The sequence below is a fragment of the Rhamphochromis sp. 'chilingali' genome (assembly GCF_963969265.1).
Source record: "Rhamphochromis sp. 'chilingali' genome assembly, chromosome: 5".
NCBI classification, from domain to species: Eukaryota; Metazoa; Chordata; class Actinopteri; order Cichliformes; family Cichlidae; genus Rhamphochromis; species Rhamphochromis sp. 'chilingali'.
In genome coordinates, this window is record NC_137932.1 from 36,053,750 (window position 1) to 36,081,425 (window position 27,676).

Consider the following 27,676-nt stretch of genomic DNA (forward strand, 5'->3'; position numbering starts at 1 on the left):
ATAATGTCCAAGTCTGTCCGAGATACCTTAGCGTGTGGGTTTCTTTTCGCATGTGGTAAAGGATAACAAAGAACTCACAATTGCCTGCCTCATTTGCACTGTTACACATCTGGTACTACTCAAAAAAGGCCACCTTGCTCTGAGGTAGAGGCTCACTGGTTCTCAGCTGACACTGTGCCACAAGCCCTGAATTATACTTTAGTGCGAGCACAGTGTGGGGCTTAAAAGTCAACAATACAGTATTAAAAAACGGCTAATTCACCTTAACTGATTACCACACTTAACAGGGATATAGTCATCAGGCAGTTCCCATTTTAGCTGAAGGAAAACAGTTGTTCAATGCGGGATTTTTGACTAAAATAGTAACGCTGGTTCTCCACACATCTGATCATTTGTCTCCTTATGCTGGGCAGACACTGTGCGATTTTTTTCAGTCGCGCGATTCAGCTCCTGCTCAAACTATGCGATTGACTTGCAGGAGTTAGAAGTTCATAGGTCACGATGCAGGGTCTCACACTATACGGCCCGATGCTCTGATGTGACTTGAGTGCTCACACTGTGCGTCCATAAAATGAAGGTTATAACAGAAATTCTGTCGCTCGCTCTCCCTCTCTGTCTTTCACTCACACAGACACACACACCACCATCAACTTTGCTAAATTGCTAATGAAAAACATTGATCAGGCAGCTGTGATTGAGCAGCAATGTATAGATCCAACTGTTTTCACGGTTGTTGTGGTCGTGATAATTTTGTGAGGCCACATCGAAAAGTGCCATAGTTGCCATAGTTCGACAAGTTGTGCCTCCATCGCTTGTGTCCAGATCACATGCTGCACTGCCGTGCTGCGCCGTCTTTTTCGCTGACATTTGTGTTTGCGCGAGCGCAGTGTGAGAAACTGCGGTGACACCCTCACGACGGTTGCAAGGATTTCAAACAGGTTTGAAATCCTCACGACCAAGCGATTGATGATCGGGAGCTGGTCGTGAGGTGTCAATCGCTTCTCGTTACCCCATGTATACTACATGATGCACGACGCACGATGAAGGCCAAAATCGGGCCGATTGCCAAAACGGTCGCACGACTCAAAAATCGGCTCAAAATGGGCCAAAAATCGCACAGTGTAAGCCCAGCATTATGCTTGCTTTTTCTTTGCAACTTACCTTCTCCTTTCTGCACAGGAATCCTGGACTCTGGTAAGAGTGTACTTGGAGTGTCTGGACTGAGTGAGTTTGGGTACAATTTCTGGTGTTGTTGCTGACCTAACCTATGGTGACCTAACCTATGGTGTAGACAGTGTTGGGAAGGCTACTGTTAAAATGTATTCCACTACAGATGCCACTATACATGCCCCAAAATGTATTTTGTAATGTATTCCATTACGTTACTCAATGAAAGTAACGTATTCTGAATACTTTGGGTTACTTAATATATTATCATGCTTTTTTACCACTACATGAATGTTCTATTGCTGTGTGATTTATTACTGTTACTGAAGGTTACTCGCCATACCAATAGCAACTAGATTTTTAAACCTTAATATAAAATGAGTAACAGTAGGGTGGACATCAGGTAAGGCTGCACATTTTGCAGCGATCTCATATAGAAAACTATTCCGGGCATATATAAAACAGGTCCGCAGCTCCGAACCATAGTAAAAGGACCTCTGGCTAATACGTTGGGTTCTGTGTTGGGGTCGTAGCCGAAAACTAGCTTTACTTTGTCTGGGTCAACTTTGGTAGCGAGACACAGACAGAGGCGTTGAAAGGCTGTTCCTACGGAACTTATTGTATCGGAGGAAAACACGAACACTGTGTTCAGTCGAGTCTTAATAGTTTACTTACAACTGGGCTCATCAGGCACTCTTTTTGGCTGCAGTGGTTATTATTATATCTACATGCTTCCAGCTCCCGTTTCTGGTCGGTGACAGCTCATACTTTTCTGCTCTCCTTTTTCTCCCTCCTCGCACTCACAGACACATAACGGGTATGGCAGTCCATTCTCCCTGCAGCATGGACTACACCGCCCATGAGGCTACATTCTTTATGGCGATACCTGTAACACTCTGACTATTGCCTTCATATTAACTCATTTAAAAAAATATTTCTTCACGTCACTGAGACCCCGGCATTTGAGCCTCTTAATGCGTGTCTTGTTTGGGTTTCCATCAGCATGGAATTACCAAAAATAGAGAGCATAGCCGTATGTATCAAACAGGAAAAGACCGCAGTGTAATCCCTTTATTTCAACCAAGTAACTGTATTCTGAATACCACCTTTTTAAATGGTAACTGTAACGGAATACAGTTACTCAAATTTTGTCATTTAAATACGTAATGGCGGTACATGCATTCCGTTACTCCCCAACACTGGCCACTTCTATCAAGCCCCTGTGTAGTTTGTCACTGCTAAGTATAACTCTTGTGTTGATCAATAAAACGTTGTTAAAACTTTTCCTCTGCCTCTGCTCTGGGTTTTCTGCTCTTGGGTTTAGTTTTAGTTACCGGCCTTTCGCAACTTGTCACATGGAGTTGTGTGAAATGAAAATTATTTTTTACTTTAAAGGGTCTTTGCATAAATACTAAACATAGGTCATTTTAGCCCATTGCTATGTGGTTGTAATGTAACTTAATAACATAGCATTTGTGATTATAAATACCTACATGAGATGCATCTTTGTGCCAAGTGTTGCTATTCAACTCCTGATTTGGTAGGAGTTTGCAAACCGACAGATTTCATTTATTATAATAACATACAAAATAATACTCTGAGGTACATAGGTTTTTTGGAAGATTATGTTATTTTTGTAAATGCCTCTGTGAAATTTAAAAATCAAACAATGAAGATCCAAATTAACATGACAATTTGTGTTAATTTGTCACTGGAGCTACTTGGTATATGTTATGTTTAGTTAATTTGTTTTAACACACTTTATGATGCTATTCATAATTCTATATGATGACATGCACATTTGGTTGACATTATGTTGTCACTGATTTTTATTAGTTGCATTCAATAGCTTTTGTCGGTTTATTTAGTTCTATCTCAGCAGCTCTAGTTCATCAGTACAACATTAAAACGATTACTTTTTGAACAGGATTTTTCCTATTCCTGTGATTAACATTATCATCAAAAGTCATTTTACTGAGTTTTCATTTCTTCAGGTGACAGGACAACATGATGGTGTTGTTCCTGGGACCACTCACTCAGATTGGGGGTCCCTGCTCTGAGTACGATGGATAGCATGGGGACCACTGTTGCCTTCCACCTCCACATCTTCTCAAGCTCCTCTCTCAGCCCTCTTAAAGTGAAGTCAAGTTTTATTGTCAACCCAGCAATATACACTCAAGTATACAGTGAAACACATATGGTCCTCCTGGATCAACGGTGCAAACTATAAAAATAAAAATGAAAAAATTTAAAATGATGTGAACACCGAGGAATTTGGTGCTCTTCAGTCTCTCTACTGTGACAAAAGCAATGCTGAGCGGGAGATGGACAGCCTTGGCCTTGCTTAAGTCAACAATTAGCACTTTTGTTTTGTCAACATTGAGACATAGATTATTGTCCTTGCAACAAAGTGCCAGCCACTGCACCTCCTCTCTGTATGCAGCATCATCATCATCGTCCCTGATGAGTCCCACCACTGTGGGGTCATCTCCAAACTTGATGATGTGGTTTGTGTTGGACCTGGAAGGTGCAGTCATGGGTTAGCAGCTTGAAGAGTAGAGGGCTCAACACACATTGCTGTGTGGCACCTGTGCTCAAGTGTGATGTTGTGCGATCTCATATTTCCAACCTCTACTGTTTGGGGTTTTTCAATGAGAAAGTCCAGGATCCAATTGCAGGTGGAGGTGTTGAGTCCAAGCAGGTCCAGCTTGCTGATCAGCTGTTGAGGGATGATGGTGTTGAATGCTGAGCTGAAATCAGTGAACAGCATTCTTACATGGGCATTACAGTGATCCAAGTGATCACTGACTTTCTTTAAGTACTCAGGCTTTCCTTGCTTGATGCCCGGGACAGATTGGTTCTTGCCAGTCTGAGTGCCACCTTGTCTTTGGCTTTGAAGGTAGCATCCCGTGTTTTCAGCAGTTCATGAATATCTGCTGTAAACCAGGCTTCTGGTTAGCGCGTGTTGTGAGTGTTGATGACGGTAACATCTCCAGTGCATTTATCTGCATATCCCGTCTTTGCCTCAGCCTGCTCATTTATGTCTGTGTGATAGTCAGTAGTTGTCGCTTCTCTGAAGATGTTCCATTCTCAAAACAGTCCTGCAGAGCTTCAGTAGCTCTGCCCCGACGTCATGCCAGCGCATTTTGGGAATGGCATAGGCACCGATCGGTTTTCTATCACCCATTTGCTGGGAGTAAGGGCACCAACTGTCTGCCATCTATAATCCAGTTTAGAGTTCCCTCCCCAGACGCCTTAATGCCCACTCACATCCTGGGCCATCTGACCTCAGGAATTCGCATGATAAGGCGGGGCCAGGTTTCACAATGAGCTCACCCGAAACCCTGGCTGATTGGGACCCACACCCAGTTTCACACCTTGGCTCAGGCAATTAGAGGATCATCAGGGGGTCCTTTTGTCCCTCTTTGGGGGGACACTCCCACTAGGTTTAAATCTGGGACTCCCCACCATTTGACCTTAGAGCTGAAGAAGCTTCTCGGATGAGAGGTGAAACGTCTTCAAGCAACTTAAAGAAGTCCAGACACTTTTCTTTGCAAGCTCCTTTGAATACATTATGTTACACATTTTAATATTAATTAGTCATTGTCAATTGTTGATTTGTCCTGTTCTCATTGTATGACGAATTATGATGGCTCTTTGGTAGCCGTTTGCATACTATGCATACTCTCTCTCTCTTCATATATGTGTGTGTGTGTTTCTCTGGTGAAATTCAGTATGGTTCCGACAACAGCTTTATGTTAATGTACAGTCCTTAATATGTTTTGTGTGTGTGTGTGTGTGTGTGTGTGTGTGTGTGTGTGTGGGGTTGGGTGGGTCGGTGGGGGGTGGGTGGGTGGGGGGGGGGGGGGGGGGGCAGAGGGAGTGTTCGCCAAACAGGCTAGGAGTGTATACCAAGTCCAGTTTATTATCTCCTCTGGTCATTCAACATGTTGGTGGAGTTTAACCAGAACAGTTTTTAGATTTGCTTGGTTGAAATTCCCAGCAATAATGAAGAATCCCTTCGGGTCTGGTGAGATTCCAGATCACTGATGACCTCATACAGCTTGTGTAGTGCCTCCTTAGCATTAGCATTGGGGGGAATGTACACTGGCACAATAACAATGATACTAAACTCCCACGGCTAATAATAAGGCCTGGGTGGAAGATAAACACACAGCAGTCTCTTAGTTTGCTCTTCTTAGTTTAGAAACCTGCAAAGGTAATTTGTTTTTCATTGGTGCTAGTTTCGTGCATTGTACAATAGGCTGTGAGGTCAGGACAGTGTGTGAAAAATTTGTCAGAAAACTCACCCAAGCAGAGAAAAACTTCCTTGCAAAAAGGTTAAACTTTGCTGTGACTGCGACAAAACTCCTGCTAGTGGAACTGATCACAGCCACAGAAACAGCAATTCGAAACAACAACATTGTAGATGTGGAAGCAGAATAACTGCGGACGAAAGTTTCAGCCTGTTTCAGCAACCCAAGGCCCCCAGCATCCAACATCAGCGAGGAGAGGAAGGCACTCACATCACTTAGTAACAACAACATTATCACCCTCTTGTACATTATCACGCCAAGAGGGTGATAGATTGTCTGAAGCAGTTAGAACAAGACAATGCCATTGACCGTAACTCATACCACAGGCTGTACCCAGGGCAATCTACACCAAGTCAGTGTGGTTTACCAAAGATACACAAACAGGGTGTACCTTTAAGACCAATTGTCTGTATGATTAACTCGGTCACCTATAACATCTCTTAGTTTCTGGCTTCGATCATCAACCCATTGGTAGGCAGCTCTGAACACCAAATCCAGAGCACCTTGGATTGTCTTGAGAAGGTGAGAGATGTCTTTATAGAGGCCGATGAAACAATGGTCTTGTACAATGTTACATCTCTCCTTACTTGTTTTTTGGTCATTGAAGCAATTCAATTCAATTTTATTTATATAGCGCCAAATCACAACATAAGTCGCCTCAAGGTGCTTCATAGATACAGAGAAAAACCCAACAATCATATGACCCCCTATGAGCAAGCACTTTGGCAACAGTGGGAAGGAAAAACTCCCTTTTAACAGGAAGAAACCTCCGGCAGAACCAGGCTCAGGGAGGGGCGGGGCCATCTGCTGCGACCGGTTGGGGTGAGAGATGGAAGACAGGATAAAAGACATGCTGTGGAAGAGAGACAGAGGTTAATAACAGATATGATTCAATGCAGAGAGGTCTATTAACACATAGTGAGTGAGAAAGGTGACTGGAAAGGAAAAACTCAATGCATCATGGGAATCCCCCGGCAGCCTATGTCTATTGCAGCATAACTAAGGGAGGATTCAGGGTCACCTGGTCCAGCCCTAACTATATGCTTTAGCAAAAAGGAAAGTTTTAAGCCTAATCTTAAAAGTAGAGATAGTGTCTGTCTCCCGAATCCAAACTGGAAGCTGGTTCCACAGAAGAGGGGCCTGAAAACTGAAGGCTCTCCCTCCCATTCTACTTTTAAATACTATAGAAACAACAAGTAGGCCTGCAGAGCGAGAGCGAAGTGCTCTAATAGGGTGATATGGTACTACAAGGTCATTAAGATAAGATGGGGCCTGATTATTTAAGACCTTTTATGTGAGGAGCAGGATTTTGAATTCAATTCTGGATTTAACAGGAAGCCAATGAAGGGAAGCCAAAACAGGAAAAATATGCTCTCTCTTTCTAGTCCCTGTCAGTACTCTTGCTGCAGCATTTTGGATTAGCTGAAGGCTTTTCAGTGAGTTTTTTGGACATCCTGATAATAATGAATTACAGTAGTCCAGCCTGGAAGTAATAAATGCATGAACTAGTTTTTCAGCGTCACTATGAGACAGGATATTTCTAATTTTAGAGATGTTGCGCAAATGGAAGAACGCAGTCTTACATATTTGTTTAATATGTGCATTGAAGGACAAATCCTGGTCAAAAATGACTCCAAGGTTCCTCACAGCGTTACTGGAGGCCAAGGTAATGCCATCCAGAGTAAGAATCTGGTTAGATACCATATTTCTAGGCTTTTCAGGGCCGAGTACAATAACCTCAGTTTTATCTGAATTAAGAAGCAGAAAGTTAGCGGCCATCCAGGTCTTTATGTCTTTAAGACATTCCTGCAGTTTAACTAATTGGTGTATGTTATCTGGCTTCATGGACAGATAGAGCTGGGTGTCATCTGCATAGCAGTGAAAATGTATGCCATGTCTTCTGATGATGCTGCCTAAGGGAAGCATGTATAATGTAAACAGAATTGGTCCTAGCACTGAACCCTGTGGAACTCCATAATTACCCTCAGTGTGTGAAGAGGACTCTCCATTTACATGAACAAACTGGAGTCTATTAGATAGATATGATACAAACCACTGCAGTGCAGTACCTGTAATACCTACAGCATGTTCTAATCGCTCTAATAGGATATTATGGTCGACAGTATCGAATGCTGCACTAAGGTCTAGCAGGACAAGCACAGAGATGAGTCCACTGTCAGAGGCCATAAGAAGATCATTTGTAACCTTCACTAAAGCTGTTTCTGTGCTGTGATGAGCTCTGAAACCTGACTGAAACTCTTCAAATAAACCATTCCTCTGCAGATGATCTGTTAGCTGTTTGACAACTACTCTTTCAAGGATTTTTGATATGAAAGGAAGGTTGGAGATTGGCCTATAATTAGCTAAGACTGCTGGGTCTAGAGATGGCTTTTTGAGTAAAGGTTTAACTACAGCTAACTTGAAGGCCTGTGGTACATAGCCGATCATTAGAGATAGGTTGATCATATTTAAGATCGAAGAATTAATTAATGGCAGGACTTCTTTGAGCAGTTTTGTAGGAATGGGGTCTAAAAGACACGTTGATGGCTTGGAGGAAGTAATTATTGAAGTTAACTCAGAAAGATCAATTGGAGAAAAAGAGTCTAACTTAACATCAATGGTACTAAGAGTAGCTGTAGATAATATTACATCTGTGGGATGATTACTGGTAATTTTTTCTCTAATGATAAAAATTTTATTTGTGAAGAAGTTCATGAAGTCATTACTTGTTAACGTTAAAGGGATTGTTGGCTCAAAAGAGCTCTGACTTTTTGTCAGCCTGGCTACAGTGCTGAAGAGAAACCTGGGGTTGTTCTTATTTTCTTCAATCAGTGATCAATAGTAAGATGTTCTGGCTTTGCGGAGGGCTTTCTTATAAAGCAGCAAACTATTTCTCCAGGCTAAATGATGATCCTCTAAATTTGTGACACGCCATTTCCTCTCCAGCTTACGAGTCATCTGCTTTAGGGTACGTGTTTGAGAATTATACCACGGAGTCAGGTACTTCTGATTAGAGACCTTAGTTTTCACAGGAGCTACGTACCAGAGTCGTACGTAGTGAGGAGGTGAAATTATTAACAAGATAATCGACCTCTGTTGGGGTAGCGTTCAGATAGCTGCTCTGCTCTATGTTGGTACAGGGCATTGAAGATGATAACAGTGGGTGGATTATATTCTTAAACTTAGTTACAGCGCTTTCAGAAAGACATCTACTGTGATAAAGTCTACTCTCCACTGCTGTGTAATCAATTATTGTAAATTTAAATGTAATCAGAAAATTATCCAACAAGAGTGGCTTCTCGGGAAACACTGTTAAATGTTCAGTTTCTATGCCATATGTTAAAACAAGATCTAGAGTGTGATTAAAGTGGTGGGTGGGTTCTTTTACATTTTGAGAGAAACCAATTGAGTCTAATAACAGATTAAATGCCATGTTGAGGCTGTCATTTTTAGCATCTACATGGATGTTAAAATCACCCACAATAATTATTTTATTTGAGCTCAGAACTAAATCAGATATAAAGTCTGAGAAATCAGACAGAAACTCTGTGTAAGGTCCAGGTGGACGATAGATGATAACAAGTAAGACTGGTTTCTGAGTTTCACAGCTGGGGTGGACGAGGCTAAGCATCAGGCTTTCAAATGAATTAAAAGTCTGTCTTGGTCTATACTATACGCATAAAGCAGTGGAGGTAGTTTGTAATATATTACAGGATAGCCCCAACCTCAGCAACAGGACCACTCTCAGCACCGACCAAGTGTGTTTGCTTTTGGAACTGTGTCTTAATTCCACCTATTTCACATACAAGGGTCACTGAAAGAAAGAAAAAAGGTTGAGTTTTTAAATTTAGTTCAACATTAACTGTTGTCTGTGTTCTTCAGTTGTTTGAGAGAGCACCATTTTAACAAAAATGTTCGGGTAGAATATTGCCTTTAAATATGGGCGTTATATTCGTATCTGGAATCTTTTGGGAAAATACAAGTTATAGCTCAAAAATGATTCTTTTTTTTTTCTTTCTACTGTGCTGCAATTGATTACCAGATTATTTGTGCAATTAATTAGTGCACAACTAATTTTTATTGAATCTCCACACAGGATATGCTTGTGAAGGTGGAATATGGGGGAGAGCAGAAGTGATGAATCGAGGACATGCATATTGTATTGAAGAAAAGAACAATGAGCATGCTGTTGCATTTACCTATGTCAGACTGTTTGATAAACAATATTCTAATGAAAGTGAGAACATGTACATTGCTCCATATTGTTACATGTTTCAGAAAATGTTTTGAAATTGTAGTGCACAGTTCAAAATAAATGTTTTTCAAAAACCATTGCCTCTTTTTAATAAATGTTTATTTCCAAAGGAATTTCTAGAAGTTCAGAAGAGTAAAATTCAAACCTTTTAGAATTAATTAGACGATAACTCGTAACTAATGTAGTTAAACTAGAATACTCTGTGAGAGTTAGTATATAAACTCTTAACATCTAGTTAGTAGGGGTGCAACGATACACAAAATTCACGGTTCGGTTCGGTTCGGTTCGGTTCGATACTTTGGTGTCACGGTTCGATATTTTTTCGATACAAAAAATGTTCATGCCTTTTTAATTTGTCATTTATTAAATTTTCACGGCACATTCCGCACCACATCTCTGTGCATTCATCATTTGTTTGAAGCCAGCTCACCTCCTGCAACTACTTTTCCGAGAATACGTGCTTCTTTTGTGGTTCGGACTCCTTCTGACATTTCTTTGGAGGTGGAGGAACATCACAGTAATTGCTTAAAGGAGCTTGCTTCTTCAACATCTTTAAGAGTTCTAAACAAATGTCTGTCCTCCTCCTGAAAATCTTATGTACGCAAACACGCGTTGCAACTTCTTATCTTGTGTGCGTGTGGTGGTGGGGCAGAAAGAAGGCAAAAAACCTCATAAAACATGTATGTGTGGTAATCAGGTTGTTAGTTTTTAACTGTTGCAAATTGGCAACACCTGCCTTGAGAGGGTTAAGCTACAAAGCCAGTAGAGTCTCTCTTTGTTCAAAAACCATTTGGGACATTTTGGACCTTTAACAGCAAATGTCGAGAAGCTTCAGCTGTTACCAAACATGACTTTGCTCAGAGAAAAGTTTTGTCACTCATCCAAGTGACATGTTCAGTCTCAGCTAACTGCAGGTTTCCCTGTTTACAAGGTTTACAAGACTGAGCACGTCACTTGGATGAGTGATGAAACGTTTCTCCCACTAAAAACGCTACGTCCAGATGAACAGAATCAACCTTGTCAGATTTACTTACCTGGATGATTGAGCAAGCATCAAGACAATGTGTCCCTATGGCTTCTACAGCGGAAGATTAATAACACACAATGTTAGCGTTGGTATGTTTTTCTAATCCAGCAAAGGCACAAGTGTCCTCTGTATGCCCAGTTTGGAAATGGCATACAGGGTAACTGGCATATAAACCAAAGCAGTGAAGGCATCTATACAGTCAACTTGAAAGTTATGGAAGTATTTTCTCTTTGTATTCTTATTTTATAATATGCAAACATTTTAGTAGTATTTTTAGTAATTTCACTTCCAGAACCAGAACACATTGTTCAAAATAAGTGGTCCTTCACAGATAGACAAAGAAGCTGTGTCATGTGCTGCCTGAGGTTTAAACCCTATTTCTTTAAAAATGCTTCCCATTTCTGATTGGGCCGTTTCATGAATCAACCTCTTTTAGCTTTAGATGTCTCCAAAGCCTGCCCACACATATTAACCCTTGTCAGCTTCTTTACAAGTGACTGGATGACGTCTGCAACAAGATTAACTAATATCTTAAACAACTTTGAACATGTCAGATTTATCATAGTCACTGCCTCTAGAAATGACTGCAATACGGGGGAGCTCATGTGACCTGAGCTCATAAAAAGTGTGTGTGTGTACGTGTATGTGTGTGTAAAAACCTCCAAGCAAGCTGTTTTAGTTGGCGTTGCGGTTTTAAGTAAAAAGCTAAAATAAAATCCTTCTGTTGAGGTTTGTCTGTGTAGGTTTTCAGTCATCCCGGTCATTGTAGTGAATCTAGTTTGGAAACTTGGAGCAACTGAACTTTTTTAAGCTTCATGAAGAGGTTTCACCTCTCATCTAAAAGGCTCTTCAGTTCTAAAAACCTAATGGGTCCCAGGTTTCTAAACCTTAGTGGGGATTGTTCCTAAAGAGGGTCGTTGACCAACTATTGATCATGTGCCTCAACACATGAGCCAAGATGTGAAAAAATGCTTCGGTCATTACCACCAGAGGTTTTGGGTGAATACACTATAACTGTGTCCAAATTCATGGGCTGCATCCTCCTAAGGACGCATTTGTAGACCGATTACGTCACAGCGACGCGCCAAAGGCTGTCCAAATTCGTAGACTCCTCCGAATGCAGCCGACAAATCGGTCCTCCTTTTCCCCGAATTTGAAGGATGGGTCGGGTGTGTCCTTCGTGGCCCACCATATCCCAGAATTCATAGCGCGGCCTATGAGTTTATTAAACTCCACCGAGACAGCGGTGACGCTAATCAGAAGGCTAGACCATCTAACTTCCCCAGCCGTTTCCCCACCGCGAAGGCCGGGTCCTCAGGAGGATGCAGCCCATGAATTTGGACACAGCTTATGAGATCTTGCCTCACTCTGTCATGTGACAATATTGAGATCACCTGACACAAGATGTGAGTGGGGATTAAGGCACCTGGAAAGGGATCTAAAGATTGCATTGTAGGTGGCTGAAGGTTGGTGTCATAAGCCAACCCCTCTGTTCAGCGACGGTCGTTCACAGTGGAAATAGATGGCGTCTTTTAGTCCTCTCTTAAACCATCTGTCTTCTTGGTCCAAAATGCGAACAACTGGCATCCTTGCATGCTTGAAAGAGTGATCTTTGTCCTTCGTGAAGATGAAGTATGACCTTTGTTCTCATGTAATCTCTTGTGAACCCCCGACGGTTTCAGTAACTGGAACATAATTTAAGACAGATGTAACATCATTCCTTACCCTCCTTACAGAAGGGTTGAACTTTGCTGTGCCACACCAAGACAAACCCTGTTAGTGGGACTGATCACAGACTCAATGGTATAAAACAACACTGTATAGCTGAGGCAAGCTGAAACTTTCATCTAAAGTTGCTTTGCTCCCACATCTTCAAAGCCCAAAGCATCCATAGTAGCATATCAGCACCACAGAGAGCAAGACACTCATGTTGCCCAGTAAGGAAATTTTGTCACTGTTTAGTGACAAAATTACTGAACACACCATACCACAGGTTAGAGAAGTTACACCTAGTCTGGATGGTTTACCAAAGATGCATGAACAATTTTCTTATCTAGTCTTTAGGTTTCCGTTGTCTTGCCTCCCTGTTGTTCCATGTCCCACGTAGTCTTGTCTCTATGTTTATTCTCTTGTCCCCCAGTCGTGTCTGTGTCGCTCCTGCTGTTGCCTGTACCTAGTCAGGTTGCGTCTCAGTGTGTGTTCCCTGTATTTCCTGTTTTACTTTGATAGTCTCCCGTCGGTGTGCGTCATGTTCTGTTTTGGTTTTGAGTTAAGTTCTGCTTGTTGAATCTGCTTTTTGGGTCCAATATCTTGGCTGCCGCACACAGCAACACTTGACACTTATGAGTGTTGATTATGACACATCAAGTTTATTATTCATAAAATCATCTTGCTACAGGTTCTAGTGTATACTACAACATGTTTAAATAGCCTTATTGGAGTGGATCTATTGATTGTACAGTAACTGCCAGGCTGTGTATGGGTTTGTTTGTGTCACTCTCAGGACTGAGCATGCAGTTTGTGTACGCCAATGGGCCTGACAGGCCTCCTCCAGCCTCTCTCTAATAGGTGCTAATTGCATTCCATCCTCGCTGGTCAGTAGCCTGAAGGAATGTGGCTCTTATTATGGTGAAGCTTTGCAGCCTTGGGCCATCAGCACATTCTTCTGAAAGTCATAACATGCTTCATGCACCACAAAGGTGTGAACCAGGCTGCTGAGAAAGCAGCTCCAGGGCAAAGCTTTGTGATTGTATACCAGTCGGGGATGGGAAATAGCACAGCAATGGGAAAAAATGTAAAATACCAGTAAGTCTAATAACACAAACTGCCCTACTAGTTTGCGAGATTGCTTGAGTTTGATATTTTTAAGCAGCAAGCTGGTGCAGTTCTAAGACTTCAGAAACTGTGGCATTAAAATTTGTGATTGTTATAATCTGTTGACTACGCTGATTGTTGTAGAGAGAGAAGACCCAAAAGCAGATACGCAAGGCTGTGATAAACTTAGAGCGAGCTGTTTACTTGGATGAAGGCAAAAAACAAAACAAAACAAAAAAAACAACCCAGCCCTGCCAAAACAAAGGGTTTTTTCCCCCTCCTTTTCCTTTTAATCAATTGCAGATACGATTACCTGATTGACCCTGGGTGGGGTTTTCATCCTGGGTCAGAGTTCCTGGGGTTAGTAACACTCCGCACTATTGTCAATTAAGCCGTCTGGCAAGCAGGTCCCTTAGTCCTCTGTACAACTGTCACCACCATCATAATTGCGTCTTTTTTCTTAAATTTGTTTGCCTCACCCTCACCTGCTTTTTCTGCTCCATCCACCGTCACTTGTCTGTAAACCTTAATTTGTTTTCCACCACAATAAGTTCTATTTGCTGGATACCAGGCTAACATCCTTTCTCCACTTTGGCAAAGATCCTGAGCCCCGTTATGCTCCCAATTCACCTACACCCTTTATACCCGTTCTTTCCACAATAAAGTTAGTTTAACTGCTAGCTCTATTCCAAGTCTCCCTCTATTTTAGATAGCAAGGAGTAGACGGCTGAGTTTATTAAACTCTAATAACAGCTGTGATGCAAATCTGAAGGCTAGACCGTCCCAGTCACAACCTCGCACTTGCAGCCTTCTCGTTCTTCGGAGGACCCCGGCCCCACGTAGACTGCAAAGGCCGGGTCCTCCAAAGGATGCAGCCCCTGAATTGAGACACAAGTAATATATATACCAGAGAATAATCAGGAGAAGAGACACATGGGGAAAACACACAGCTGAACTGAATCTAACTAATGAGGGCAAAGGATGCAAAACTGAATTTAATTCACATGAGCCCTGTCGCAGCAGACCGCCACCCCTCCCTGAGCCTGAGGTTTTTTCTTTTTAAAAGAGAGTTTTTCCTTCAAATGTCACCAAGTGCTTGCTCATGGGGTCTGAATGTTGCGGTTTTCTCTGTTCTACTGTAGGGTTGAATTGGCCTTCTATAAATAAAATTGAACTGAACTGAATTGAGACAAGAGACCATCAAACATAACAGGAAGCATAAACAGAGAGACTAAGACACACAAGCTTGACAAAGACTAAAGGCAGAACAACATGGAGGCATGATGGACTTCATCTAGACACAAAAGGACAAAACTTATTTCAAGAAGAGGTTATGTCTAACGTCTGATTTAGTCTTTTAAAGGGAATCTTTGTCGAGCCAATGATGTAACCTATGTAAGTAGCTGATATTGTTGTGGTTATTTATGCTTGAACCCAAACATAAATGCTTGCAACAACACAATTAGAATCAGAATACTTTATTATTAAAACCGGTGTATTATACATTACACCGGTTTTAGAATCGCTGCATTGGCTCCCCGTGTGTTTCAGGATCGATTTTAAAGTTCTTTTATTGGTTTTTAAATGTCTTAATGGTCTTGGGCCTTCTTATCTCTCAGATCTGCTTTTACCATACGAACCCTCGCGGACCCTGAGGTCCTCTGGTGCTGGCCTTTTAATTGTCCCTAAAGTCAGGACACATACTCACGGAGAGGCAGCTTTTCAGTGGTATGGTCCTCGTCTGTGGAACAGCCTGCCGGAGGAGCTCAGGGCCGCAGAGAACGTACATGTTTTTAAGAACAGGCTCAAGACTCACCTTTTTAATTTAGCTTTTACTTAGCGTTTATTTATTTTATGCTTATTTATTCTATCCTGTTATTCTATTATTAATTTAGACTTTACCTAATATTTATTGATTTTATTCTTATTCATTTTTTAACCTTCTTACTCTATTTATATTTATATTTATATTGTATCCTGTTCTTATTTATTTTATCATTTTACCCTGTATATATCCTATTGTGTCATATCTCCAGTGTTTCCTCAGAGGGCGCTCTCTGCACCGGGGCTGTGATCGACTGTGGCTGCTGGGTCTCTGGGGGTCCTCTCAGCCTGGCTGGGGGGCTCCTTGGCCTCCCTCCTGCTGTCTGCCCAGCCTGGAGGCTGCGGTCTGTGACCGGCTCCCGGTGCAGACGGCTCCCTGTTATAGTGTTTCCTCACTTGGCTCATGCGAGCCCAGCCCAATTTTTACTCTTTAAGTGTGCGCGTGTGTGTATGTGTGTGTGTGTGGAGGGGGGGGATATGTGTGTATTCACATCATTTATGTTAATGAGAGTGCGGGGAGTGAGTTGGAGGGTGGGGTGGGCTGCTTTTAACTATGTAAAGCACTTTGTGCTACATTTTTTTTTTTGTATGAAAAGTGCTTTATAAATAAAGATCGATTGATTGATTGATTAATCCCTAAGGAAATTATGTGGGTTACAGTTGCCCCAGGACAGTATCAGACTAAACTACTTAAATAATACAATATGTTATAGAGTTTACAAATTTAAAAAATAGCACTGATAATAAATATCAAGAATATTACAGAGTTGAGAATATTACAGGGGTGGAATATATATGATTGCTATTTAACTCTAACCTGTGAACTTTGTCAATTGTTATTTTACTGGAGCGCATGTGCAAAAAGGGTGTTGCTATTGCAGTGTTTACAGTGTATCAGATGGAGGAGTTGTACAGGGAGATGTCCACGTGATTTCCTGTGTCGTTCAGTGGTTCTTTTAGGTAACCTCAGTCTCTCACTGAACGTGCTCCTGTGACTAACCAGCACGTCATGGAGTGGATGGGAGGTGTTGTCCAGCATTGTCTTTATCTTGGACCACATCCACCTCTCAGACACCACCCTAAGGGAGTCCAGCTCGGTCCCCACAACATTACTGGCCTTGCGGATCAGTTTATTTAGTCTGTTGGCATCTGCGATCGTCAACCTGCTGCCCCACCATTCAAAAGCATAGAAGATGGCACTGGCCACAACACACTCATGGAAAATCGTGAGCATTGTCTGACAGATGTTGAAAGACCTCAGCAGCCTCAGAAAAAAGGGATGACTCTGGCCGTTTCTGTAAAGTGCAGTGGTGTTTTTAACCCAGTCAAAAGGGAGAGGCTAGGATAAATGGTGGAATTTGAAGGAGGAATTTTGGGAATATTTCACAATATTTCAGGAAGGAGTTGAGACAGATTGTGGATGGTAGAGAAAAATTACCAGATGAAAGGAGAAGTACAGCTGCAGTGGTGAGGGAAATCTTCTTAATACATCTGTGGTCTGAATATCAAGCCAAATGTTCTTCATATACACTTCTTAGAAGTGCAAATCTATTGGCACAAACAGCAGTATAGAAAAATTCAGGCATCCAGCCTGTGCCTTTTGTCCAATCAGAGAGGTCATTATGCTGCACTGAAGTGGCAATTTTACATTTTACAAAAACAGTCATGGTAATTCTAAACAGGATGGTCAATACAATAGTTAATCTGTTAGCTAATTTTACAGCTAATCTCACAGTTAATCCCGAAGCTAATACATTAGCTAATATTCTACTTAATCCCATAGCTAATGTATTAGACTTACTAGTTAATGTATTAGCTATGGGATTAGCTAACAGGAAACGTAAATGCAGTGAGCAAATGGATTTGAAATTGAGTAGAAGAATTATTTTTTATTTTCAAAAATAAATCAGTATTCATAATTTGATTTTTGCATTTACTTCTCTTTTTTTAAATAGTATTTTTAAAGACTAAAGATGTCCTTTTAAATTTGGAATACGATTTTAATTCTTTTTAATGTAACATCCATTTTAGATTTGAATCATTTATTATCAATTCATTTAGAAATATTGATTTATAATCACTCTTTTTATTTTCCATTAAATTAAAAAATAATGACTTGCTTTAGTAATGTCTAATCAAATTTAAAAAATGAATTCGTAAATGAAATTTGCTAATGCACATTTTTACTTTTATATTAATTATTGAAGTACAAAATTATTATTAATTTGTACATGTGACTCTTCTGGTCCTCCACAGTTTACAGAAAGAGAATGGAAGCCAAGACTTTGCTGAGTGTCTTTGTCCAAAGTCGTCCCCCCCCAATCTTGACTTCTTCTCTTCCTATAGCAGCACTTATGTGGCAGTATTGTATAGGTGATCACACCTATGTTTAAGAACAACACTGCAGTGGCTTCCTGCATGTTAACTGTGGGCCATAAAGTGATCATTTAATATTTGGTGGACTTTTTTTTTTACCCTGTGTACCACAGATTCACTTATAGTAAGATAACTGACAATAAGTGAAACATAACTGGGGATAGCCTTTCTAAAACCATAACCATGTCCACATTTTGGTAAGGTTCAGAGTAAGACTGTGTGTTGTGTTTCAGACTGCCAGCCGCTCCACCTCTCTTCTGTATGCTCTTGGATCTAGATTGATAAGCCCCAAACTACTGTATGAGTAAACTCCAGGAAATAATTGGTGTTAAAATATGCAGAATAATCTTGTTTCATTATCTTGAACAATAAGTTCAGTACACAGCCTGGGACATTCCTGGATCCTGTGGTGCTTCTAATTCTGCCTTGTGACAGTGTTACTGTCTGGAAGCCTGTTCCAGGAAGATGTTCAAGTCTATTCCCAGCACTTGGAGCTTCTCTACCAACTGCTATGACAGGACTGAACTGAATGTCAAGCAGAGATAATTTAGCGGGATACTGGGAACTGTTTCTCTTTTCTAACTGAGTCAGAGTGAGCTGGAACAAGGTACACGTGGCTCTTATGGTCCTGGCATACCTTGGGTTTTATTCCTTTCCGCTTCCTTTTCTATAGGTCTGTACAATCTGTGTGTGTATATACACACACATACATACACACACACACACACACACACACACACACACACACACACACACACACACACACACACATATATATATATATATATATATATATATATATATATATATATATATATATATATATATAAAACACCCAGCACGCCCCTGCGGGCGGTTTATCCTTCAAGCTCGGGTCCTCTACCAGAGGCCTGGGAGCTTGAGGGTCCTGCGCAGTATCTTAGCTGTTCCCAGGACTGCGCTCTTCTGGACAGAGATCTCCGATGTTGTTCCTGGGATCTGCTGGAGCCACTCGCCTAGCTTGGGAGTCACCGCACCTAGTGCTCCGATTACCACGGGGACCACCGTTACCTTCACCCTCCACATCCTCTCGAGCTCTTCTCTGAGCCCTTGGTATTTCTCCAGCTTCTCGTGTTCCTTCTTCCTGATATTGCTGTCATTCGGAACCGCTACATCGATCACTACGGCCGTCTTCTTCTGTTTGTCTACCACCACTATGTCCGGTTGGTTAGCCACCACCATTTTGTCCGTCTGTATCTGGAAGTCCCACAGGATCTTAGCTCGGTCATTCTCCACCACCCTTGGGGGCATCTCCCATTTTGACCTCGGGACTTCCAGGTTATACTCGGCACAGATGTTCCTGTACACTATGCCGGCCACTTGGTTATGGCGTTCCATGTATGTGTGTATATACATATATATATATATATATATATATATACACATACATATATACATACACACATATACATATGTGTATATACATGTGTGTGTATATATATATATATACATATTAGGGGTGCAACGATACACAAAATTCACGGTTCGGTTCGGTTCGATACTTTGGTGTCACGATTCGATATTTTTTCGATACAAAAAAATGTTCATGCCTTTTTAATTTGTCATTTATTAAAATTATAAATATATATTTTAACTCAAAAGTACAGTTTTTAAATTTAACCCTAACCCTTGTGCGTGTTTTTTATTTTGACAGCGAATGCGCACCTGCGGACCACTTATGTGCAGCCCTGGTTATTTAGCTCGTCATATTGCAGCCACAGAAATTATTTTGTCCATGAAACCATAAAGCTGCACTTTCTTTTTGCCTTATAGTCTCATTTGTCATAACTTCTCCGTTTTGTGGTAAGCTTTTCTTTGGCTGTCACTTCTTCACCCTGACCTGTCTTATTTGGCTCAGCAGAACTAAAATATATATCTGTCTGTGAAGGTTCTCAGTCATCCAGGTCATCGTAGTCAAATATATATCCTGCTGCTTTTACACACGCACTCACATAAGCTCAGCGATTCTCTGCGCGATCAACCTCTCACATGTTTAAGCTGCGGGAGATTTCACTTGTCATGTTTGCATAGTAAGCTAACGATTAATAAGACGATGTCAGAGGAATTGGTGCACAAATTATCATCACTCACAGATCAGTGCTGTCGCTCTCTATACACAGTTCGCGCAATTGCAAAGTGAAAGCAAAAAAACAAGCGCAAATTCAAACGCGATTGCAATATGTCACATATTGACAGTGGCTCACCGATGCCAATGACATAATTACCCAGCTACATTTCCGAAAGAATGCAAAAGCATTGACATATATTTTTCCTTCCTACAATAGCCTGACGGGCAGGGCAGAGATAGATTTTGGTAGCCCGACTGAAAAAAATCGCTAGCCCGACGTCCCGGGGCTAGCGATTTTTTTTTGCGAGCCCTGTATCTGATTGAGGAATCACTCATCTTTGGAAAAGAGAGTTTATTACAGAGAAATGGCTCTTTCCAAAATAAAAGCTATACTATCCGCTTCTTCTGGGCTATATTCTCAGCAGCATATTAAACATATAAGGAGAATCATGTGCTAACAGCTGTCTAAATGACTCTGCGTTCGACTACTCCGCCTAGGCTCGACAGTGCAGCCTAGGCGGAGTAGTCGAGTGCAGATTCACTGAGCGCTCAACACAGACAGCATCGTCAGAAGGAAGAGCGCAGGGCAAGCTAGCGAGACAGAAGTTAAGCTCTCCTTGCAACATTCAGATCATTCAGATCTGGCGTTTGGAATTATTTTGGTTTTCATGTGACGTATGACCCTGAAGGTAAGCGAGTCATGGACTAAAGTAAAACAGTATGTTGGATGTGCCATGCAATGCTCAATTACATGGGTGGGAACTAGTGTGTTAGCGCCAGTGGCGTGTCTAGAAAATTTTTGTTGGGGGGGCCAGGTAGGGGCACAGATTTGGAGAAGGGTGGCAGATGTAATTGGCAGATAATGTTTAAAAAAAATTCTACCAACCGTTAACCATAATTCAATAATCCTATAAACCTAATAACCGAATGCGCTTTTAACGCTTATTAGAATGAGATTTTAACCACTACGGTGCAAAGTTTTTAGATACTGCGTTGATAAAGTACAAGAGATACAATCAGTGCTTTGTCAGTGCTTACTCAGCATTCAAGGACAGCAATATTTGCATAGCATTTTTACTGACATGTAGTGCACATATGTTTTGGGCAAAAACATTTTTGAATATTAAAATACGAACATTTGTAACAAACAATTGACAAATTAGCCAGTTCCAATGTAAAACTTTATCTGCTTATTAAAAAAAGAAGATAATCTTCTCACAAACTGGTGTTTGATTTTGAAACAGGAAAAAAGTGGGGAAACAACTGAAAAGACTAACATTTGAATAAAACCTGAAAGCAAGTAAATACTTTCTATGCTGCCTTATGGTAAACTTTGGTAATATTGATCAAGAACAACACTGGCTGATGATGAAATACAGTCAGCTGGCATGGTGACACTGCCAGTATTAACCTGCAGGGCTGGACCGGGACAGAAAATCGGGCATTTTGACTACAGACCGACCCACCAGGTATTAAAACCATAAAGCCTTTGAATGAAAACAAATGCTGTTGGGACAGTGATGTACAGTCTTGTTGGTATATGTATGATTTCTATACATTTTACATCAGATAAAAACTTTGGTTGTAAGATTTAGATAATTATTTAATAAAAGCTAGATATTTTAAATGAGAATAAGAAAGAAAAGTAATTTCTTTGTGCTCCACCTTTCCCTGTTAATTCCCTACCTGGCCCCCTGGCAAAACTTTGCTAGACCCACCCCTGCACAGTTACCAGCTGTCAGCTACATAAAAAAGGATCCTGGTGTTATTTGTCTCTCAGAAACAGTTCATAACTTCCCTTCAACTCATTCCTGTCACCTAAAAGGTAAACCTGTTTCTCCATCACCTGTTCAGCTCTGATGATTCAGTAAGGACATCTCCTGGTTTCATCTTCATGTTTCCCTCTCACCACATATCCAAACCGACATCATGACCAGCAGCTTTACAGCTGTGGCTCCAGCAAACATCAGCTGATACTAGAAATTAATATTAAATAAATTCTAACAACAGCTGATCAAGCTTAAACGTGCTGCTGTTGTTTAGCGCGACATCTGCTGGTTTCCTCTTTCTGGCACAAAGTGGGCGATAAATAAACAAGAGAGAAAAGCCGATCAGCTGATCATTGATCAGTTTCATGATTGAAGTAGAAACAGGAGAGGCAGGGGGAGAGAATGAGAGAAGAAGAGGCAGCTGTGCAGCGTAAACACACAGAATAAATCCAGCTTTGTGTCTTTTTCCATTCTAGCTGAAGTTTGGGACAAACTGCATCTCTTCTCAGCTCAATACCAAACGCATAATATTTTCTCTGAATGAGGGACCATTCCATTTTTAAGGAGCCGTTGGCAACTCTACTAACTAACCTTATGAATAAAATAAAGTTCACTATCAGTAACATCATAGCAACTGAACAGCTGTACAGAAACTCCTTCATGCTAGCTCGGGCAGTATGAGTTATTGCAACTGACAGTAAAAAGTCAGCACAACAAAAATAAACTGCACCTAAACTTGGTTTATATCTGACCCAGATAGACTGCAGGTCATAACTTCTTACCTGAAGTTCAGTTCACCTGACACTCGGACTGGTGGCTGCCTCGGGGCTCTCCTCCTGCCTCCCCTTCCCTCATCCACCTGTTGCCTCTGTGGAAGCCCCGCCATAGCCACCACCAAACAACTGAGTTATTTTTACACATCGACCTGCATCTGGCCAATCCACCACCTCTCATTGTTCATGCCCTTACAAAATAAAATAAAAAAAATAAGTCACCGGGGATATGCTCGGTATGCCCGATGGCCAGTCCAGCTATGCAACCAAATCTGCAGCTCCATACAGCAATGTTACGACTTAGATGATATCTTATAACTCATAACTCTTATGTTAGCTGCCCTCAGTAGCATACTGTCTGAAATATTCGAGGGCTGCAATAATTCTTTAAGTGTTATTTTTTCCTTGGTATTCTAATTTCACCGAAGTTTACTAAACTCAACAAACTTAATATTACTTACCGGGACATTTATTCTGTCATTTTCTTTCACCGAAAAATTGTTTCCAGCGGTGCCGTCTTTCGTACTTGGCTCTCCTACCTTTGCTAACGTGATGCGCATAGCGCAGAAGCCGATGCTGCATTCACTTACACTCGGATATCTGAGCTTCACCGTGAAAACATAATCGGACATTTGATATTTGATTGAATTGTATTGTTTTGCCTTTGGGGTGGCACCTGGGGTGGCCAGTCTGGTTGGGAGGGTGGCCTGTGCCCCCCCCAGGCCACCCCGCTGGACACGCCATTGGTTAGCGCAGTTAGCTCGTTAACGTGTTGGCCGTCTAGCCCCATGCACGGGGCGATCGGCGGTAGCTCGTTAACGGAGATTTGCCGTCTGTTCAATCGTACAGTCTGGTCCTGAAAACCTGGGCCTTCTTTGAAAGGCTGTTCCTTTTGAGCTCCATAACCAGTTTCTATAATACCTCGAAGGTATACTTTTCCAGTGGGTAGGTGAGGTTCAAAGTGTACATTAGTCCAAACAGCATTGCAGCTGCTAGGGTATAGTTATCCAAATCCTGCCAGACTCTCTGGCCTTCAAGAACTATCCCGATGTCCTCAGGGCTGCCATTGGCATCTCTTGACTTTATGATGTAAATTCCCATGGTTGTTTCCTTATTAGATCGTTGGATAATGGCTTCATCTGTGGCCTAGAAAATGCAGAATTCCAAAATTTAATTAAACAGAACACTGGTCAAAGAACATTATACCAAATCTTATTTTAATCTGTGTCACTATTCCAAAAAATGTTAACATTAACACATTAGGTGAACAAAAATGGATTCATTATAGCATGTGACTTGAGTCCTCAGAATGCTTAAAAAGGTAATGAAATGAAATCTCCATGCAAAGAAGCAGAATACTGTCAGAGCATAGAGAGGTGTTCAACTATGAACTCCACACACAGTTCTAATGCAGGTAAAAGAAGAAAAAAAACGCACCCATGGTAAATTGTGAAAATCCCAGGTGATTTTCAACATACTCCTGGCATAGAGTGACAAGCAGCATTTTGTTAAAATTATTATTTTCCCTAAAGTGTATACACAAATTAATTTTTTTCTTACCTGGGCCGTGGGCTCCAGAATGTTCTGAAGTCTTCTTCCTATTTGGCCTCATCGCCTTTTGAAGACCTTTATTAGTTTGTCAGATAGCACATCTATCTGCGAGAGTAATCTGGACTGCAGTGGCATGGTGGTAATGCGCTTAAACTCTGCATTTATCTAAAAAGAGAAGTTGTCACATAAAAATGCTGTCAAAATCTCAAATCTCACAAGGTTACATCCACACAAAGTTGTTATTTTTTGTCATATTACTATTTATTAGCTATGGGTCCCATGTTGCTGAGCAGTTCCATAGTTGCCCTTACTTCCATACCACCCAAAGCCTGTTTGCAACCACAGCAGTTGCCTCCTTCTGGCCATTTTGCAGTTCTGCCAAATGACCCAGAAACTACATCTATTATTGTCATATACACATCAAGGTCTTTCATTAATACTTAGTTAAATTAGTTAATTTGACCTTTCCAGAAAATTTACCTTACAGAATGTGAGATAATATATGCAAATCTTCACTAGTAAATAAAATAATGTTATTAAAACCTTAACTGTAACACCTCTACGTAACAGCACTAGAGAATTGTTCTGAAGCAACACCAATCTGCCCTTCAGCAGGGATAAGCACCATATATCGATACAGAAAAAATAAATTTAACATATTTATATTGTCTTTATTTTTATCTCTTTAAGCCCTCCTCTCAGTCTCTCTATAAATCAGTTAAAATAATTTGTTGAGTTTTTGTGTGTCTTTAACATGTTATCAGTACATTACATTCACTGCCCCAGAACATGAAATAAAGCCCCACGTCATGCACTTCCTCTCCTAATGAGTACTGCATAGGTGTCATGCCCTAAATAAACCCACTTTAGTGAAGACACCCCCCCCCCCCAACACACACACACAGAGCCCACCCCATGGCAAACTAGCTTATTTAACTGTTTAACTAAAACATTTTAGGTACAACCAGTTAACTAAATGGACACAAGTTTGTTAGTCTGTATTCACTGAGAAAAAACAAGCGAATGTGACTGGGCACACACTGAAAAAAAGCTAATGCACATAATAGTGTCCCGCAGCTTAAGCTAGCATTATCGTTAGTTAACTTAAGGAATGACTTGTTTTTTCCATTATGTTGCTCAACAGCAATTCATGAGAAAAACTTCCCCATCTAATGGATGTTCTCTTTGTTTCCCCTCAAACATGTAGTTTTCAGTTTACTTCGACAAAGTAAAGCTCAGCACCAAACGTAAACGAAGCGAAGACAAAAAATGGCGGACCGCCACAGTGAATTTTCCCTCGCAGAACACACCCGGGGGGTGGAGTTTCAACAGAAAACATAACTAGTTTCTGTTATTTTGATATGACTGGTTTTAAAAGACTGAACATCCTTCTAAAACAAGTGAAAGGCGTGAGACTTAATTATGTTTAGACCAAAAATATAAATGATTCATGTTGGATATATTTACTGTATTTTTACTAATTTAACAACCTCATCATTGCATTAGTCGCTTTATGCTATAGCATTACGCTTACATTAGCTTGAAGCTCAAGGTCGTCATTTTATTTACTTTCTTTTTCTGGGCTTACAAACAGGACACACAACATTTAGATAACCGTTACACTGAATCTTGGGTCTGTGTTGAGTCTTCCAGCTGCTGACTACAGAAGCTAGATTGACCTTTCAGCATGTTTATAGCGGCTGTGGCTATGTGCTGGTAATGTTACCGTGTGTGAGCAGTCACATTGGCAGCAGACATGTTTCAACAAACTAGTCATATCCCGGCCCTACATTGCTTGTTTAATGGTTAAGACACTGCAGGTACCACCACTTACTACAGACACCGATGCAAGTTTGTAATAGTCTGTTAATTTAGACTGAAAGAATATACAAACAATATTAACTCACATTATATATGTTAATTACTAATTTGCTTATCGCATAATTTCGGTTACCATTAGCTAACTGGAGCCTAACATTGGCCTTTCATGGTTTTCGATAAACAGCCCACATACCTGTAAAATAACAACACCCCAGTAAAAGTCCACATATATAAAGGGTCTACACTCTTTCTCACTGGTGTGTTAGCTTTAAAATCTTATTTACCTTCAAGTGTAAAACTCCAGATGGTAGTAGATTTTCCAAAGCGAGAGACAAAAATGGCGGACAGTGCAGCCGATTTTTCCTTTCCAGGGGGCGGAGCTTGAGGATAAAACATGACTAACTTGTTTCTTTTCAACATGATTTGTTCTAAAAGAATGAATATTCTTAAAGAATATGTGAAAATTAAAAGACAAAAATATGTTTAGATGTGAAATTTAAATTAGTCATGCTGGATATATGAAGTAATTCTATGCAAATTCAACAACCACCCTATTGCATTTTTTTCAGTGTAGGATCTAGAAACAAAAGCCATATCTCACAACCAAAAAAGATTTGAAAAGATTTAAAACAGACTTAAAAGTTAAAATACAAATACTACAAGTTGTTCACAGCTGAGGCCTTTGAAACTGCCATCACTCTAGCAGTCCAAAACCAAAAGGCAGTTGAGGTGGCCTGTCACAACAGGGACGAAGGTACTCAGGGAGCTGGCTTCATACACTTCACGCAATTTAGCTTTTTTTAAATATATGAAAAAAAGTTTATATGTTCTGTGGGTTTGGTTTTGATCGAAAGAAAACACAAAGCAAAACTTGCAAAACAAATAAGAGAAGCCTTAAATTGGAATTTTTTGTAATTAAAAAGAAGAGAATAAAAAAGACACAAAGAAAAAAAGAAGTCAGCATGTAATATTTTCTGTTGACTGACCTAATAATCATTTTTGGCAAACATACTGTGCATTGGAAACTTGCAAGCTGAGGACAGCAGAGGATACAGCTTAATAAAACATGAGATAATGTTCATATTGTGTAAATGAAAAATAATACTTTCTTCCATGAAAATATTAGCTGTGTTAATACTTGTGGGAACTCCTCTCCTACCTGAGTGGCAATTTCATAACTGAGCTATGTTCAGTAGGATACGTGGAGGGCCCCACGCTCTTTGTGTTTATATGTTTGGGATTGTTACAGCTGAAAGCAGGATGAACCCAGATCAGAGTACCCCTGTGGAAACACTATAGCTGTCTTGGTGCTTTTCTCAGTTAGCCTCTGAGCCTTTTTCTGTGTGTCTTTCTGTGTGTGTCTTTTCCTTTCTCTGTGTGTTTCTCTCGCTGTATTGCTACCATAATGAGTCATTGACCAGACAGGAGAAATATCTGCTCTTTTATCCTTCCTGCCTCTGTACACCTATTTCCTAGTATTGTTTGGCACATGCAGTAGATGAGTAACAGGGAAGCAAACATGCATGCACACACACACACAGACACACTTATGGGAACCACAATTTTCCGTGCCTTCTATATTCCAAGGAAAAAGAACCAGTGGTTGCATGTATGCAATCCCTTCAAATTAGGTTATTATACGAGTACCAGGTTAAAATTTCTCCAAATGAGCAAAAATGAACTTTTAAAAAGCAAATGAATATGACAAAATCCAAAATATAACAAATTTCCCATTAGACTACTAATTTAATGTTAACATTCCAGTCTACAATTCAAGAACTCGAAAACAACAGTTTGCTCACATACAATTTCTTGTTATACACCTTGACTTTTCAGTAAACAGTATCCCACTGGCTCACAAGATCTCTTTATCAAA

General features: G+C 40.7%; 2 long non-coding RNA genes across 2 annotated transcripts in view; both read right to left on the minus strand.

Moving 5' to 3' along the window:
* Window positions 1-27,676, minus strand: part of LOC308396695 — an 81,715-nt gene that overhangs the window by 42,033 nt on the left and 12,006 nt on the right. The gene's annotated exons all lie outside the window — the stretch shown is intronic.
* LOC308397728 lies at window positions 23,468-26,338 on the minus strand. Its single transcript, XR_013971831.1, has 3 exons — window positions 26,085-26,338; window positions 23,989-24,144; window positions 23,468-23,574 (listed from the first exon to the last, which is right to left on the minus strand). It is a non-coding gene; the product is annotated as an uncharacterized lncRNA (long non-coding RNA).